General features: G+C 48.6%; 1 protein-coding gene across 9 annotated transcripts in view; it reads right to left on the bottom strand.

The window, feature by feature from the left end:
* Positions 1-16,192, bottom strand: part of WSCD2 (WSC domain containing 2) — a 127,926-nt gene that overhangs the window by 69,756 nt on the left and 41,978 nt on the right. The window lies entirely within an intron of this gene.

The following is a 16,192-nucleotide window of genomic DNA, read 5'->3' as shown; positions in this document are numbered from 1 at the left end:
CAGGCCTGGTCTCTCCCTTCCCTTCATCTTCCTGCTCCATCTTCCAAGCTCATTCTATGACTGTGTGGCCCAGGGCAAGTGGCTTACCCTCTCTGCACCTTCAGTTTCTCCTTTGTAAAACACAAAAACAAAAACTGACTTAAATTTTCTCTGGCTCCACTTAGTGTTCCCCCAGCCCTCTCCCCTGGCCATTCATACTACAACAAACTCATTCATTCATGCATTCATTCAACAAACATTTGCTGCATGCCAACCACCTGCCAAACCAAGGTTTGCTACACGGATCTGTCCAAATCAGCAGATCTATCCATGGAGTGGGTTTATCCCACAAAAACTTCACAAATGCATCATCTCTGGGGGTAAATGTCTCTTTCTTCATCTCAAAACAACATTGCTCTGATCCACAGGAGCCCAGATTCTCCCCCAACTCCAGCCTGGCACATTTATACAAGGGAGTACTACTCAGTCATAAAAAGGAACAAACTATTGATAGACGTTTGGGACAGTACTGATGACTCTCCCAGACATTATGCTGAAAGCAAGAAGCCAGACTCAAAAGGATATATGGTTCACATACATGGCATTCTAGAAAAGGCCAAGGGAAAACACATTGGTGGTGACCAAGGGCTAGAATCAGGGAAGGAAATGACTACAAAGGGGCACAGAGGAATTTTTGAGGGTAACAGAAACTTGTATATCTTGACTCTGCCAGTGGCTGCATTGCTGAATGCATTTGCATGTTTGTTTTTGTTTGTTTGTTTGTTTGGTTTGGGGTTTTTTTGCCTCGCCGAGTGGCATATGAGATCTTAGTTTCCCAACCAGGGATTGAACCCAGGCCTCCTGCAGCGGAAGCACAGAGTCTTAACCCCTGGATCTCTAGGCAGGTCCTTGAATGCATTTGTTAAAAAGTCCCAGAGCTACAAACTACAATGGGTGAAGTTAACTGTAGGCAAAAGATACTCAATAAGAGACATTAGGGGGGAAAAATAACCAAGTCACTGAGCTTTTTCCTGCAATGCCAGTTGAACTCCGAAGGGAAGAGATGCTTCCCAGAGAATCAACACCTGCTCACTTCTCATCCTGGGCCCCTGGGATGCTCACCTGGAGGGAGGGGATAGCTCAGTCAGGGCAGGACAGCTCCCATGAGCACCTGGGCTCCCACGTGACCGTCATCCCATTGCCTGCTCTGCTCTGAGAGCAAGAACATTCGGGGTTATTTTTGCTCTGAGAAGTACCAGCCACAGGGTACTTTCTCTGCAGGCAGCCGCCACCCCCTGCTGTGTTTACATAAAAACACATTTGCACAGGGTTTTGTTTTTACATTTGCCTCAGCGGCCTGGAGTCTATTAAATGTAGGGAGGCCTGATGATCTGGCTGGAAGCAGCTGATGGGAGAGGGCATGCTGAAGGAGGATGCTCTAGGCCTGCATTTCCTCCCCGTCCCAGGGAGCCCTGGGTCTCTGCACAGAGGTGATAAAAAGGCTCACTGAACTCACTTGTGCATGCACCCGGCATTTCTCAACCTCAGCCCCACTGACATTTGGGGCTGGGTGATTTGTTGTTGAGGGGGGCTGCTCTGTACATCGCAGAATGCTCAGAAGCATCCCTGGCTTCTGCCTCCCAGCATCCTTCCGCCAGTTGAGATGATCAAAAACACCTCCAGTTCAGTCGCTCAGTCGTGTCTTTGCGACCCCATGAACAGCAGCACGCCAGGCTTCCCTGTCCATCACCAGCTCCCAGAGCTTGCCAAATGTCTCCTGCAGGGCAAAATCGCCCCCGCTTGAGAACCACTGGCATACACACGAAGATACACACGCAAGCTCAGCTCAGGAACTCTCTGCCTTTCAACACCCACCTAAAACGAGCGCTGACGCTGTCTCCCGCACCTCTGCATCCCTGGCACTTTCCCCAGCGCCTGGCATGAGACGTTTGAGAGGCTCAAAGGCGTTTTGTGGGATGAGCAAACCACGGCAGCACAATTGATACCGACGGCCACCGGCTTCCATGGCTTGGAGGACACTGTCCAGCATTCGGACTCTGGCCACCATGCAGGTTTGCACCACGTGTCAGGCTGTTCCCACATCACCTCACCTGGCCCAGAAATCGGGGGCCATGACTGTCTCCATTCTCCGTGTAAGGAAACTAAAACACTCAGCTAGCGTGTGGTAGAACTAGGAATTATGGGCTTCCCTGGTGGCTCAGTCAGTAAAGAATCCACCTGCAATGCAAGAGACCCAGGTTTGATCCGTGGATCAAGAAGATTCCCTGGAGAAGGAAATGACTACCCATTCCAGTATTCTTGCCTGGAGAACCCCATGGACAGAGGAGCCTGGCGGGCTACAGTCCATGAGATTGCAAGGAGTAGGACGTTACTGAGCAACAAAGCACGCATGCACGCTGAGCTGGGATTTAAGCCTAGAAATGTCTGTTGCCAGGCCCCACTCTCTTAATTATCACACTCCATTTAAGGCACTTGCAGCCTTAAATATTCTTTAAGGATGGGATGGGGAATAGTGACAATGATTCTCTCCTTAACCAAACTCTGCACAGGCTCCCCTGAACTCTTTTTCACATAGATGTCTCTTATTATTGTTGTTTAGTCGCTAATTCGTGTCTGACTCTTTGTGACTCCATGGACAACAGCACACCAGGCTCCTCTGTTCTCTGTTATCTCTGGGAGTTTGCTCAAATTCATATCCAATGAATTGGTGATGCTATCTAACCATCTCATCCTCTGCCACCCCCTTCTCCTTTTGCTTTCAATCTTTCCCCAGTGTCAGGGACTCTTCCAGTGAGTTGGCTCTTTGTATCAGGTGGCTGAAGTATTGGAGCTTCAGCTTCAGCAACAGCTCTTCCAACGAATATTCAGGGTTGATTTCCCTTAGGATTGACTGATTTGATCTTACAGCACAAGGGACTCTCAAGAGTCTTCTCCAGCACCACAGTTCAAAAGCATCAGTTCTTCAGTGTTCAGTCTTCTTTCTGGACCAACTCTCACATCCATCCAATTTACCTTGATTTATGGACCAAACATTCCAGGTTCCTAAGCAGTATTGTTCTCTACAACATCAGACTTTCCTTTCACCACCAGACACATCCACAGCTGAACATCATTTCTGCTTTGGCCCAGCCGCTTCATTCTTACAGGAGCTACTAGCAGTTGCCCTCTGTTCTTCCCCAGGAGCACACTGGATACCTTCCAATCCAGGGGGTGCTCATCTTCTGTTGTCATATCTTTTTGCCTTTTCATACTGTCTGTGGGGTTCTCCAGGCAAGAGTACTGGAGTGGGTTGCATTTCCTTCTCCAGTGGACCACATTTGATCCATGGAGGCTGATCACCCTGTGATCCATGAAGGGGAGGTATCTCTGCATTGACCAGTTCTAATGAGACTCCTGCAAATTCAGTTTAGCAGAATTCCCATCCTCCATATTTGCTGTCATTGGGTTTCTCACCCTCCACCATTCCCCAGGTAATATCAGATCACCTGACCTGCCTTCAGCACCAATCCTGTTAGGTTGGTTCAGTCATAATCCTCCCCAATTCTTTTCCTTTCTATAATCTTGTAATTTTCCATCCATTGACCATCTCCCTATGTCTGGCCAACCTTCTTGCTTAATTGTATATGCCCACTTGCCCACGCTGTATTTGGAATTGAGCTAGTTCTTTCCAGAGGCCTCTTTTCTCCTATTGCAATAGCCCTGAATAAAATCTGGTTTTTCCACTTCAGCTACTCTCCAGCTCCGATTTTTCTTTAACAATAGATCCAGACACATGTATCTACACACATGGGGGAGGGAATGTGGTTGAAAAGCATTGAGTCAGCCAAGATTAACATGGCAAGGAGTGTGGATTTAGGTGCAGGACCTACCAGCATCCAAATCCCGTTTGGCCACGTACCAGCTCTGTGAACCCAGGCAGGTGGCTGGGGTTCCCCAGCCAAATGGGGGTCCCCGTTTGTAAATGGGGACCATGACAATAATACAGGACAGGATCTTTGTAAAGGTTAAATGAGGTAATGCTGTAAGGCGCTTGCTGTCCTGCACGTGCTCAGGCATGTCCAGCTCTTAGGGACCCCATGGACTGCAGCTCGCCAGGCTCCTCTGTCCATGGGATTTTCCAGGCAAGAATACTGGAGTGGGTTGCCATTTGAGATCCCTCCAGGGGATCTTCTGGACCCAGGGATCGAACCCAAGTGTCCTGCGCCTCCTGAATTGGCAGGCAGATTCTTTACCACTAGCTTCACCTGGGAAGTCCATAGAAAATATCCCGAGCTCAATAAATATTGGTTGGATAGATACATTCAATAGGTTTTGGGGAGAAGCATCCCAGATAAGGTGGAAATCAGGAGAGGTGACTTTACATCAAATCACCCAGCAAAGCAAGCGTGTTTGAATCCCAGAGAGTCCCCATCACACACACACACATACACATAGAGTGAGACACAGCTGGTTACTCCTCAATGGCCTCCTGCCCTTCTGATTGGACCAAACCGAGGTCCACTGTGCGTGTGCTGGCCAGTGACAGGCTGCCTGGTTGGGTAAGAGGCCCATGCAGGTCCCTGGACCATAGGAGTCAGGAGGCTGCTGACCCCTGGAAACTGTGGAGCCTAATTCAGCATCCCTTGACCCCCTTCTCAGTAGACGTGCTGAACGCAGGCAACTCTGACCTGACCTCGACTGTGACTGACCTTGTGGGAGCTACCGAGAGGCACCACGGTCCCTCCCAGGTCTGACCGAGGGACAGGACAAAGGGGGGCTCTGGGCCATCAGCCATAGAAGGTTCTGCTCCTCCGTGTTAATTTAAGAGCATCCACGGCTCCTGCTGAGCGGCTGAAGAGCTCTCTGGAGCCTCTTTTCGACTGAAAACAGTCATTTGCAAGAGCTCACGATGCAAGGAGCAGACGGAAGGGCACAGTTGCAGCACAGCCGGCCTTTCTCACAGCCCAGAGCCTGTGGAACCACTTGGAGGAGCCGCAGCCCCGCGGGCCGGTGGGAGGGTCTGGGGACATGGAGGAGGGCCCATCTCCACGGCTCCCCGGGACAAGCCAGGGCTTTCACAGCGAAGGGGGAACAAGCATGTCATGCTTGGTGCGTTTGTTTCCTAGGGCGGCTATAACCAATTGCCAAAACTGGGGTGGGGGGTGCTTAAAACAATAGGAATTTAGGCTCTCAGAGTTCTGGAGACCAGACGGTCCAAATCAAGGAGTCAGCAGGAGGCAGGCTTAGTTCCTTGTGGAGGTTCTGAGGAAGAATGCATTCCATGCCTCTCTCCTAGCTCCTGGTGGTTGCTGGCCCTCTCTGGCATTCTTTATATGGTAGAGGCAATACTCCAATCTCTGTTGCCATCTTCAAATGCATTCATTCTCTGTGTGTGTGTGTCTGTATTTTCTTCTTCTTTTTTAAAAAAAAATATTATTATTATTATTTTATTTTTGGCTGTGCTGGGTCTTCGTTGCTGTACAGGTTTTTCTCTAGATGGGGCGAGCGGGGATCACTCTCCAGTTGTGGTGCAAGAGCTTCTCACTGCGGTGGCTTCTTTGCTGCTGAGCGCGGTGGGCTCTCGGCACGTGGGCTCCATAGCTGCAGCTCCTGAGCGCTCGAGCACAGACTCAGGGCCGTACGTGCAGCGCGGTGCGCGGGCTTAGCTGCTCCATGGCGTGTGGGATCTTCCTGGATCAGGGATCAAACCCGTGTCTCTTGCATTGGCAGGCAGATTCTTTACCACTGAGCCCTCAGGGAAGCCCAGTTCTCTCTTTTATAAGGACATTGGTTATCGAATTAGGGCCCCACTTGAATCCAGTGTGGCCTCATCTTAATCAATGACACATTTCCAAATGAGGTCCTGAGGTTCTAGATGGAGGTGAATTTGGGGGAGGACACTGTTCAGCTTAGCAGGTATTGAATTTCAGTTCTGCCACTTGCAGCTGTATGATGGTAGACAAGTGACTTAACCTCTCTGGCCCTCTTTCCTCATCTTTAAAAAGGGAATAATGACAGGATTATTGTGACGACTGGATCTGTTGATGCAGTAAAGCAAGTGGCTCCAGGCACAGACCCTGGAGCCAGATGACCTGCTACCTACTTGCTGTGTGACCCTGAATAGGTTGCCTAAACTCTCTGATCATCTGTCCCCCTGTCCACAAGGGTGAGGAGATTGAAAGATACTATGGTCCTTCTCTCCCTCTCATAGTTCTTAGAGCTCCCCAAGGGCACTACAGGGGTCCATGGGATCTCTTAGGATTTCCAAAGCCCCCAAATTATACTTTAATCCACAAAAAAATGGTACAACTCTGTGCTTTTTTTTGGACTGGAATTGGATTGACTCAATGTCAGAGTCCATTCATTCTCAAGACAAGTAAAATTTTTCATCAACAATTATTGCTCTAATACTTACTTTTAGTGAAAAAAATATTTAAAATCATGAAGCTTGTTCAAGAAACAAAACACAGACACAAATAACAAGAGAGTTCTTGGGTCTGGAGAGGTCTGGGCTCCATGGGGTTAGCTGATATCAGCTAAAACGGACAATGTTAACAGCTCTTAGTTATGTAATACTCACTTCATACCAGGCATTTTATTCACCGTTGTCCGCATCACCTCTCATTTACCCACACAACAACCCTATGAGGCAGGGACTCTTATTATCTTTACAGGTGAGGAAACTGAGGCTGAGAGAGGGGCAGTGACTTGCTGAAGGTCACACAGCTGCTCAGGGGCTAAGTGGGGGGTTGAATTCAGGTCTCTTTGACTCGAGGGCTGAAACTCTTAACCAAGCTGTTAAGTGGCCCTGGTTGACTACAAGCTCTAGAGCAGAGAAATACAATGTGAGCCGTATGCATAACTTAAAATGTTCTAGAAACCACAATAAAAAAGGTAAAAAGAAACAGGTGAAATTAGTTCCACAGAATACTTAATTTAACCCAATATGTCTAAAATATTGTCCTTTCAACATAAGTATAAAATAATTTATCAATGAGATATTTTATATTCTGGTTTGTTTTTTTTTTTTTTCACACGAAGACTTCAAAATCTGGTGTGCATTTTACACATACAGCACATCTCAGTTCAGTGGCCACCACAGCGGATGGTGTAGCTCAGGAGAGCTGAATATCTGCTGTGGATTTACAGAGCTGGAAAAACTATCGAGATTCATCCGTTTCCAAACCAAGAAGCATCACCACTGCAGTTCGGTGGCCTCCTCATGTGGGAGGGAAGAGAGGTGAACAGCTTGTTCCTCTGGCATCCAGACTAGTGTAGGTACCAGACGACTCATTCCATGGACCCAAGAGCTCCAGCCTCTTCATACGAACCCCACCCTGTGGGCAGTCCCAGGCCACCCCAACTGTGGCCTCACTGGGAGCTGACTGAGCCCGGCTTGTTCTGGAGGCAATCTGGGCTCCTGTGGGCCCCCGAGCCCAGCCTAAGCCTGGGAATCTGGTGGATCAGAAGCGGCCCTGCAGAAGCAACTAAAACAGGTTCTGCAGGCCAATGGGACTGAGAGTCTACGCCTGGCTTTGAACCCCAGCTCAGCCACTCCTAACTGGGAGAAGCTGCCCACTGTAACACTGATGTCATCGTAATAGCTCCTTCTTCACAGAGTTGGCAGGAGGGTCAAATTGATACAGAGAGAGCAAAGGGACAGAATAGGTGATTAAATAGTTAATCTCACTAGGGGATTGTAAGTAGAAAAAAAACATGGGAGACCCCTGTAAGTTAATGATTACTCAGGAAAACAGGTTTGCTTAACTGCAAAGCCAAGCAGGCTTGCTGAGTGACAAAACCTTGAGAAGCCCGAGACGTGCCCCCAGACGATAAAACAACGGTGGCATGAGACCCACCTCCTCCCAGTGAGCTCAGCAAGTTAGGACATGCTCTCTGCACATAGCAGCTGTTGCTGAGGTGCTAAGTTGTGTCTGACTCTTGTGACTCCATGGACTATAGCCTGCCAGGTTTCCCTGTCCATTGGATTTTCCAGGCAAGAATACTAGAGTGGGTTGCCATTGCCTCCTCCAGGGGATCTTCCCAACCCAGGGATCGAACCCATGTCTCTGGCATCTCCTGCATTGGCAGGCCGATTCTTTACCAGTGTGCTACCTGGGAAGTCCCTCAGGACACACATAAAAAACAATAATTAGATAGCCATTGTAGGGACAAGGAAACTCACCTCTTCAACCTGGAAGAGGAACTGGTGATGGAAGCATGACGTCTACTCAAGAAAGATAAAGCTCTTCTCTTCCTCCCCACTTTTCCTTTGACTACAAAACCATAGCCCAGTAAGTTCTTGGGGCATGGCACCCCATCACCCACCTGCTTGTAAGCCTCACAAGTGTCCTATTCTAATAAATCACTTCTTATCTATCACTTTGCCTCTCGCTGAATTCTTTCTGCACTGGGACATGAAGGACTGAGGTACCAGAGTTCATCAGAGTCCCTCAAAATGACACCCTGTGGTTTCAAAATGAGGAACCAAAAGAGTCATTTTTTATCTCCTATCTACTTATGTCAAACTACATTGACTACATTACAGAGAAATGCTATTTTTCTCCCCATTTTACAGATGCAGAAACTGAGGCTCTGAAAGATGAAATACCTTGCCCAGCATCACACAACTAGCCAATGATGATGGATTCAACGATTATAGACCCTTTCTCATAAGGAGGTTGTAAGGATGGCATGACTTAGTAAAATAAATGAAAGCACTTCAAAGAGGGCTGGGTACACAGACTCTTTGCTCCCATCACCATCACCATCACCACCATCCTCACCATCATGGTCATCATCACCAACATTTACATCATCATCATGATGGTGGCCATCATCTCTGTCATTATCCTATCGTCTATGTTATCACCATCAGCCTCATCTTCTGCCTCCCCACATGTGTTATGAGCACAGAGCACAGTGTTGGGCTCAGAGTTGCCAGGCCTACCCTGAACAAATTTCTTTTTTTTTTCCTGAGCAAGTTTTTAACCAGGTTAAGCGCGTGCGCGCGCGCACACACACACACACACACACCGCCCCCCCACCCCTTACTCCTAGGACATTTTCTTTGGCCAAAGAACGCTGTACCACACAACTTTGAGAATGTCTTTGGGGAGAGAAAAGTAAGTCACCCACCACAGGTCCTGTGGAATTTATTCTCTCCTCCTAGCACAAGAAGGCTCAAGGAGAACAGCCTCCATATTTGGCTTCTTGGCCACCCACGGGGGAAGCTGCCAAGTGAAATAACCCCCCTCGGGTCTTTGATGGGCCACTCAAACAGAAGGGGTCTTGTTTGGGGCATTTTATTTATTTATTGCTAGCACTACTGCCAACCCAGTTTATACAGAGTTGCTACAGGTCAGGGTCTGGGCAGAACCTAAGGTCTGGGCTGACTCTCCTCTCACCCAGGGAGGTCGCCTCTTGACAGCTTTTCCATTCCTTCATCCCCGACTCCACAAAGTCTATCAGCCCACTGTCGTGCTTCCCTCCCCAGACTGCTCTTCTAATTAATTCTTCAAAGCCAGTGACACCAGGGTGATAATGAATTTATGCACAGATATTTGCATGTTAGCGGAGGGTCTTCCGGAATTTCAAGGCTCTGGGTGGGTGGGAACTGGAGAGAGTAGAAAATGGAATTTCAAAGAAGGGAAGTAATTTTTAGCACTGCTCAAACTGTTGCACAAGGAAGCCTCCCACTCCCAGTTCACACTGGCCTTGCAAACTTGACATTTCTCTTTAGATCTGTGGATAACTTAATTGTGCAATTCTGGGCTCTCAACAGAACTAGGGGAATTCCCCAGAACACACTGAACAGGGACATTTATTCAACATAGTCTATTGAGCATTTCTGACTTAAGCCAGGCACACTTCTAGATGGTGAGGTAGAGGAGAGGATGAAATGAAACTCTGGTTCTGTGTATTTTAAATGATAGGGAGCAGAAGCTTGATTTTGCTAGCTTGATATTCTGTGTGATTTTCAGAACCATCATTCTTTAAGCTAGCATTTACTGAGGCTGGCCATGTGTTAAATGCTTACAAAAATTGTTGTTTCTCAGTTGCCAAGTTGTATCTGACTCTGTGACCCCATGGACTGTAGCACACCAGGCTCCTCTGTCCATGTGGATTTCCAGGCAAGAATACTGGAGTGGATTGGCATTTCTTTCTCCAGGGGATCTTTCTGGATCAAGGATTGAGCCTGTGTTTCCTGCATTGACCAGGTGGATTCTTTACCACTGAGCCACCAGGGAAGCTTCTTGCAAAAATTACCCCAGGTAATTACCACAACAACCCCATGAGACAGGCACTATTCACATCATCCCCATTTGACTAATGACAAAACTGAGGTGCAGTGAGGCTGACAAACTTGGCCCAAGTCATTCACAGGGCTACCGAAGTACGTGGAGGGACTTACAATCTAGTTTTGAAGTGAGAAATCAGGCTGTGACCTGGGAGATGTGTGGGGGGTGCCTGGTGAAGAAGATGGGGGCAGGAGGAAAGGACGCCTCATGGGGCATGGGGAGACAGTAGCCTGTGGCAGGGTGAGTGACCTACTTGAAGATTCCAGGTCGAAAGCGGTAGAGCCTGGTCTGGCCCCAGGACTTCTGCCTCCAGGCCTATGTTTCTGTTCCTTTTTATACCCTTGACCTCAGGAGCCCTGCTCTCTAACCAGCTAAGCTAAACCAGGGCTCAGCAGGAGCCCAAAATAGCTATGGCTTCCAGGCAAAATTAGTGCCGAGTCAATCCTGCCCCATTCATCACTCTGACTCCAACCTTGTTATTTTCAGGCAACACGGCACTAGGAACAAGTTACAGAGAGTGAGACAGGGAGAGAAGGAGACTCCTACAGTTCTGTTATATCGCCAGGTTTCTAATGGAAAATCTGTTGTTTCTTGAAGAAAGTTTTTAAGACATTGGTTCATGCAACTGTAGCATCCTTTGACCCCTGCCCACTTCCTCTGGCTTCAACACCCTGCAGAACCCACATCTCCTCCAGCCAGTGTGGTGTGAGTAGAGTTAACCCCACATTCAGCTCCAAAGACCAGTCCTGACTAGACTAAGCTGATCAGCATAGCTGTCTCCCTCGCCTACCACAGTGACTGGTTCAGGAGCAGGCAGATAATCTAATGAGAGGCAACGAGACTGGCTGGGAGAGGGAGGTCCTGGTTTCTTGTGGATTAGGACAAGTAGGAGAAATGAGACTGGGCTCTTGGAGAAGTCTTATTAACATCAGGCAGCCAAAGACAGGGTAAGGTAGAGACGCAGAGAAACTAAGAGCTGATACTTTTTGTTTCAGCCTGGATCAAACCACAACTGAAGCAAGTGCTTGCAGATTTAGACGGCTGTGAGCCAAAATAAAAGACTCTCTCTTTTGAAAGTCCGTTTGAGTTAGGCTGTTGCCACTTTCAATTCCCCAAATGGCTCAGTGGTAAAGAGTCCTCCTGCCAAGGACATGCAGGTTTGATCCTGAGGTCAGGAAGATCCCCTGGAGAAGGAAATGCAACCCATTCCCGTATTCTTGCCTGTGAAATCCCATGGACAGAGGAGCCTGGTGGGCTACAGTCCCTGGGGTCACAAGGAATAAGACATGACTTAATAACTAAATAACAACAATTTTCAATTTAAAAAAGTTTTACCTGTGTTAGAGCTATTGCAGGATTCCCACCCAGGTTTGTGAACACCTGTGGTCTGGGCTGTGGGGAAAGCAGATATCTGGGATGGAACTAAAGTTGGACAGTGAAAGGGCTTCTTTCTGAGATGAAGATTTGAGATGATTATAAGTCTCTAAGAGGAACAATCCGCTCTGCAGAAATTTAAATGCAGCCCATGGCTTCCCCAAGAAAGAAGAACCACAATAATGCTTTTTGTCTATTAAATATCTGCCTATTGTATTTTGTACATTATCTATTCTGATCAATCTCACCACCTGAGGAGGTCAGAGTGAGGACTCCTATTTACAGTTGAGCAAATTGAGACCCAAAGAGGAGAAGTCGGACACTCGAGGCACACAGTGAGCAGAGAGCTGAGCTTGGAACCCAGGTGGGTCCGCCGTGGAAAGCCCCAATCCCAACACATCATCACCTCCCTAACAGCAGCTGCCCTGGGGAGAGCCTGCTTACCCTCCGGGAGACAGGGTTTCACATCAGTGCCTGGAAGCAAATGACACAGCGAGTGAATTTCACCAGGACCATTTTCTCCACTTAACCTTGGCAGGATCCCAAGGGCAATAAACACTTCCCCAGAAAGTCTGAGGACTTTGCTGAACCTAACAGATGACTTCACTTAGGAGCGGAAGCTCCAGCAGAATCACAATGCAGGAATGTCCCTGTGGGTACCACCCATAAGATTCATGAGATGTCCCCGTTGCCATCATGCCAAGACCAGAGCCGTGGAATGGGTACCTTACAGGCATGGAGAGAGGCTCGGGCTCATAGTCCCTGGACATTAACTGTATCTGGCTGGAACTGATCAACTTTGGTTTGTTTGTTTTTTTTTAGTATTTATAGTCATCAACCTCTCTTTGCAGAGAGTCATATTGGTTTCAGAGGCTTACAATGGCTCAGAGGGTAAAGAATCCGCCTGCCAGTCAGCGCAGGGGACACAAGAGATTCAGGTTTGACCTCTGGGTAGGGAAGATCCCCTGGAGGAGGAAATGGCAACCCACTCCAGTATTCTTGCCTGGAGAATCCCATGGAAAGAGGAGTCTGGTGGGCTGGGGTTGCAAAGTTGGACACGACTGAGCACATGGCACATATTGACTTAGAGTCTCAGGTAAGTTACCTTCTTAAGTAAAGGGTTTTCATTTTTTTTTTAAAAAGCAATTCAATTCAAAGAAAAATAAGCAAATGTGGCAAAAATCACAAAGGTGGTATGCTGATGAGTTAAGTCTGGGAGACGTCTCCCCCACCCCCTCCAATGAACCCCAAAGTTTTGTCTCATTAACTTAGCAAATGGGAGAATCCAGCAGATAAAGACCAAGGCCTGAGTGAAAAGGAGAGTGGGTCCCCTTTCCTCTCCATCCTCTCCATGTCCCGCCTGTCCCAAATCTCAGAGTCAGAGGGTTAGGTGTCCTGAGCTAGGCTGTCTCATGATTCCTGTTACCCGTACAGTGTGGAGCTGGAAGATGGATCTTCTGGAGAGAAAGCTGATGTGGGCAGGGAAGGTGTTTCTAAGATGAGCTCCAGGTGGGAGGACCAGCAGGGTCTGTTAAAGCTTAGCATCCACCTAGCCCATGACCCTGCAATTCCACTCCCAGGCACACGCCTAAAAGCAATGAGTGTTCTGTCTACTGAGAGACTTGTACGAGGATGTTCCTAGCAGCTCTGTTCCCTATGGCCCCAAGCTGGAGAAACAACTCACGTGTCCTTCAACTGGACAGTGGGTGAAAATGAAACAAAAGGAAATGAACTGCTGTGGACTGAATAAATATAGAGAGGGTGAAAAAGAGGAAGGACTCGTGTATGATGACTTGGGCAGATGACAGATATTGGTGCTGTGTGGGGAGGAGCTACAGAGGACCCTATGGGACATGACAGGCCCATTTATTCTCCCGAGAGATAAGCATTATTACCGCCTTCATTGTGTGTGTGAGTCTACATGCCAGAGATGGAAATGAAGACTCAGAAGACAAAGCAAGTTGCCCAAGATCGCTCGGCACGGAAGGGGAGCTACTGGACTCTGCTTCTATTGCTGTCTTGACCACTCCTCAGTCTGTCCCAGATGCCCTAATCGGAAGGACCATTCAGGGGCTTGCTGTAGGCAGAAGGGAGGAGGCACTCTCACATCACTCTGGTTCGCATTTCATGGCTTAGAGACTCAGGTCCTTCCCTAAAGTGAAACCCTGAAGCCAAGTTAAAGGGCTGCCTTCATTTCTGCCTGTGTCTTGGCAAGTGATGCTCTGGCCTTGAACCTTCTCCTGTCTCTCTCTGCACTTGTCACCACCTACTCCATCTGCCCGCACCCCCACCCCTCCGCCTCCAGGGGCAATTTAATCTCTGGGTGTCCAGTTCCCTGACACGCTCCAGGAAGGAGGTCAGTAGGGTGAATTGCAGCATTAGCATAAATTATTGACCCAGCGCCGTGGCGGCCACTGAAGGACATTGTACGTAACCCATGCCGGGGCCCCCAGCCTCAGATCACTGGGAAGTTCAGGCTGTGCAGAGAAGGCAGAAGAAATCTGCCAAGTGTAGGATGTTGGCTGACCCCGTTCCGACCTCAGACATCCCTCCAGCTGGGTGTCTGCGGATCTCGGATGAGCCTCCCACAGGTGACAGGACAGTTTTCAGAGGATTTAATTTGGGCGTGATTTCCCTAACATGGTTCTCTCTTCCCCACCTCAAGCAGGTATCCGGTCTTGTTGTGACACCTGGTCTCAGGGATATATTTGCAGGGCGGGAAATAGAAGCAGCCCACGAGTCAAAGGCTGTTCTGATGTTTGTAGGAAGCCAGAGCGGGGCTGCAAACTCAAATGCCCACAGGGGCAAAGGAAGGGAGTCGGGGGCCACATGTAAGTTGATGTAGAAACAAGAATGAGAGACACCAGAGGCCTGGGAGAGGGCAGCTCTGGGTACTCAGCTCCAGGCCACGGTTACCTGTTTTTGTGTGCTTACTCACTCAGCCGTGCCCGACTCTTGGCGACCTTTTAGACTGTAGCCCACCAGGCTCCTCTGTCCATGGGGTTTTCCAGGCAAGAACACTGGAGTGGGTTATCATTTCCTTCTCCAGGAGATCTTTCTGACTCAGGGACTGAACCTGCATTTGGGCATTACCAATTTTCTCAGAGATACTAGACAGCTAGTGGCTTCCCGAACAGCTCAGTGGGTAAAGAATCCACCTGCAATGCAGGAGACACAGATGTGGGCTCCATCCCCTGGTCAGGAAGACCCCCTGGAGGAGGAAATGGCAACCTGTTCCAGTCTGGGTGCTCTAGTCACTCAGTCGTGTCCGATTCTTTGCGACCCCATGGCCTGTAGCCCGCCAGGCTTCTCTGTCCCTGGGATTCTCCAGGCAAGAATACTGGAGCGGGTTGCCATCCCCTTCTCCAGAGGATCTTCCACACCCAGGGATCGAACCCTGATCTCCTTCATTGCAGGTGGATTCTTAACCATTTGAGCTACGGGGAAGTCTGACTGTTCCAGTATTCTCACCTGAAATATCCCGTGGACAGAGGAGCCTGGCGGGCTACAGTCCATGGGGTCGCAAAGAGCCAGACACGACCGAGTGACTAAGCATGCATCGGACATCTGGATTTTTATACAAAATATTCCACTTCTTAAATCTTGGAAGCTAAATTATTCATTTGAAAAACACAGAAAAGTCAAAATTATGGAGACAGGAAGAAGGTCAGTGGTTAGCCAGGGGTTGGAGGGAGAGAGGGATGGAGCAGAGGGGGTTTTCTAGGGCAGTGACGTCATTCGGCGTGATTCAGTAACGGTGACTACATGTCATTATACACTTGTCAAAAGCCATAGGATGCACAGCACCTAGTGAACTCTGGCGTGAGCTATGGATTTTAGGTCATAATAATGTACCAGTATGGGCTCACCAGTTGTACAAATGAACCCCACTAACACAAGATGTTAATCACCAGGGCAACTGAGCGGAGGGGGTGTGGGGTGTGTTGAAAGGGTGTATAGAAACTGTTTGTACTTTCTGTTCAATCTTTCTGTAAGTTTAAAAGTGCTCCCCGCCCAGAGACTTTCCTGGGGGGCTCAGTGGCTGGGACTCCGTGCTCCCAGGTGCAGGGGGCCAGGGTTCCACCCCTGGTCAGGGAACTTGATCTTACGTGCCCCAGCTAAGGGTCCCACAAGCTGAAACTAAGACCCAGTACAGCCAAGTAAATAAAAATGTTCCCCCAATTAAGCCTATTAATTAAATAAACAAATATAGCAAGCCAGAGTGAAACATCTGGGAGCCTCATTCAATCTTAGAACTGCTTATTAGCAAACCCGGTTGAAAGCTCATTGATGGGCCTGCAGGGGGGTCTTGGAGAGGAGGTTGGGAGAGCGGAAACAATTTTTCTGTGACAGGGAACCAGACCAGAGATGGAAAACAGGTCCTGGCAGAGGCCCAAGAGGAGTGAGTGGATTCTTGATGCCAGAAATACTGACCTAGGCACACATTCCTAGCTTGGCCCAGAAGCAGCACATTTGCAGACTTGGAGGAGACAGACAAGATCGATGAATGGATTTTGATGGTGACTAGGTGGACCCAG

Source organism: Cervus canadensis, chromosome 1 (assembly GCF_019320065.1).
Source record: "Cervus canadensis isolate Bull #8, Minnesota chromosome 1, ASM1932006v1, whole genome shotgun sequence".
NCBI lineage: Eukaryota > Metazoa > Chordata > Mammalia > Artiodactyla > Cervidae > Cervus > Cervus canadensis.
Note: the sequence above shows the minus strand (reverse complement) of the source record. Positions and strands in the feature narration are given on the sequence as shown.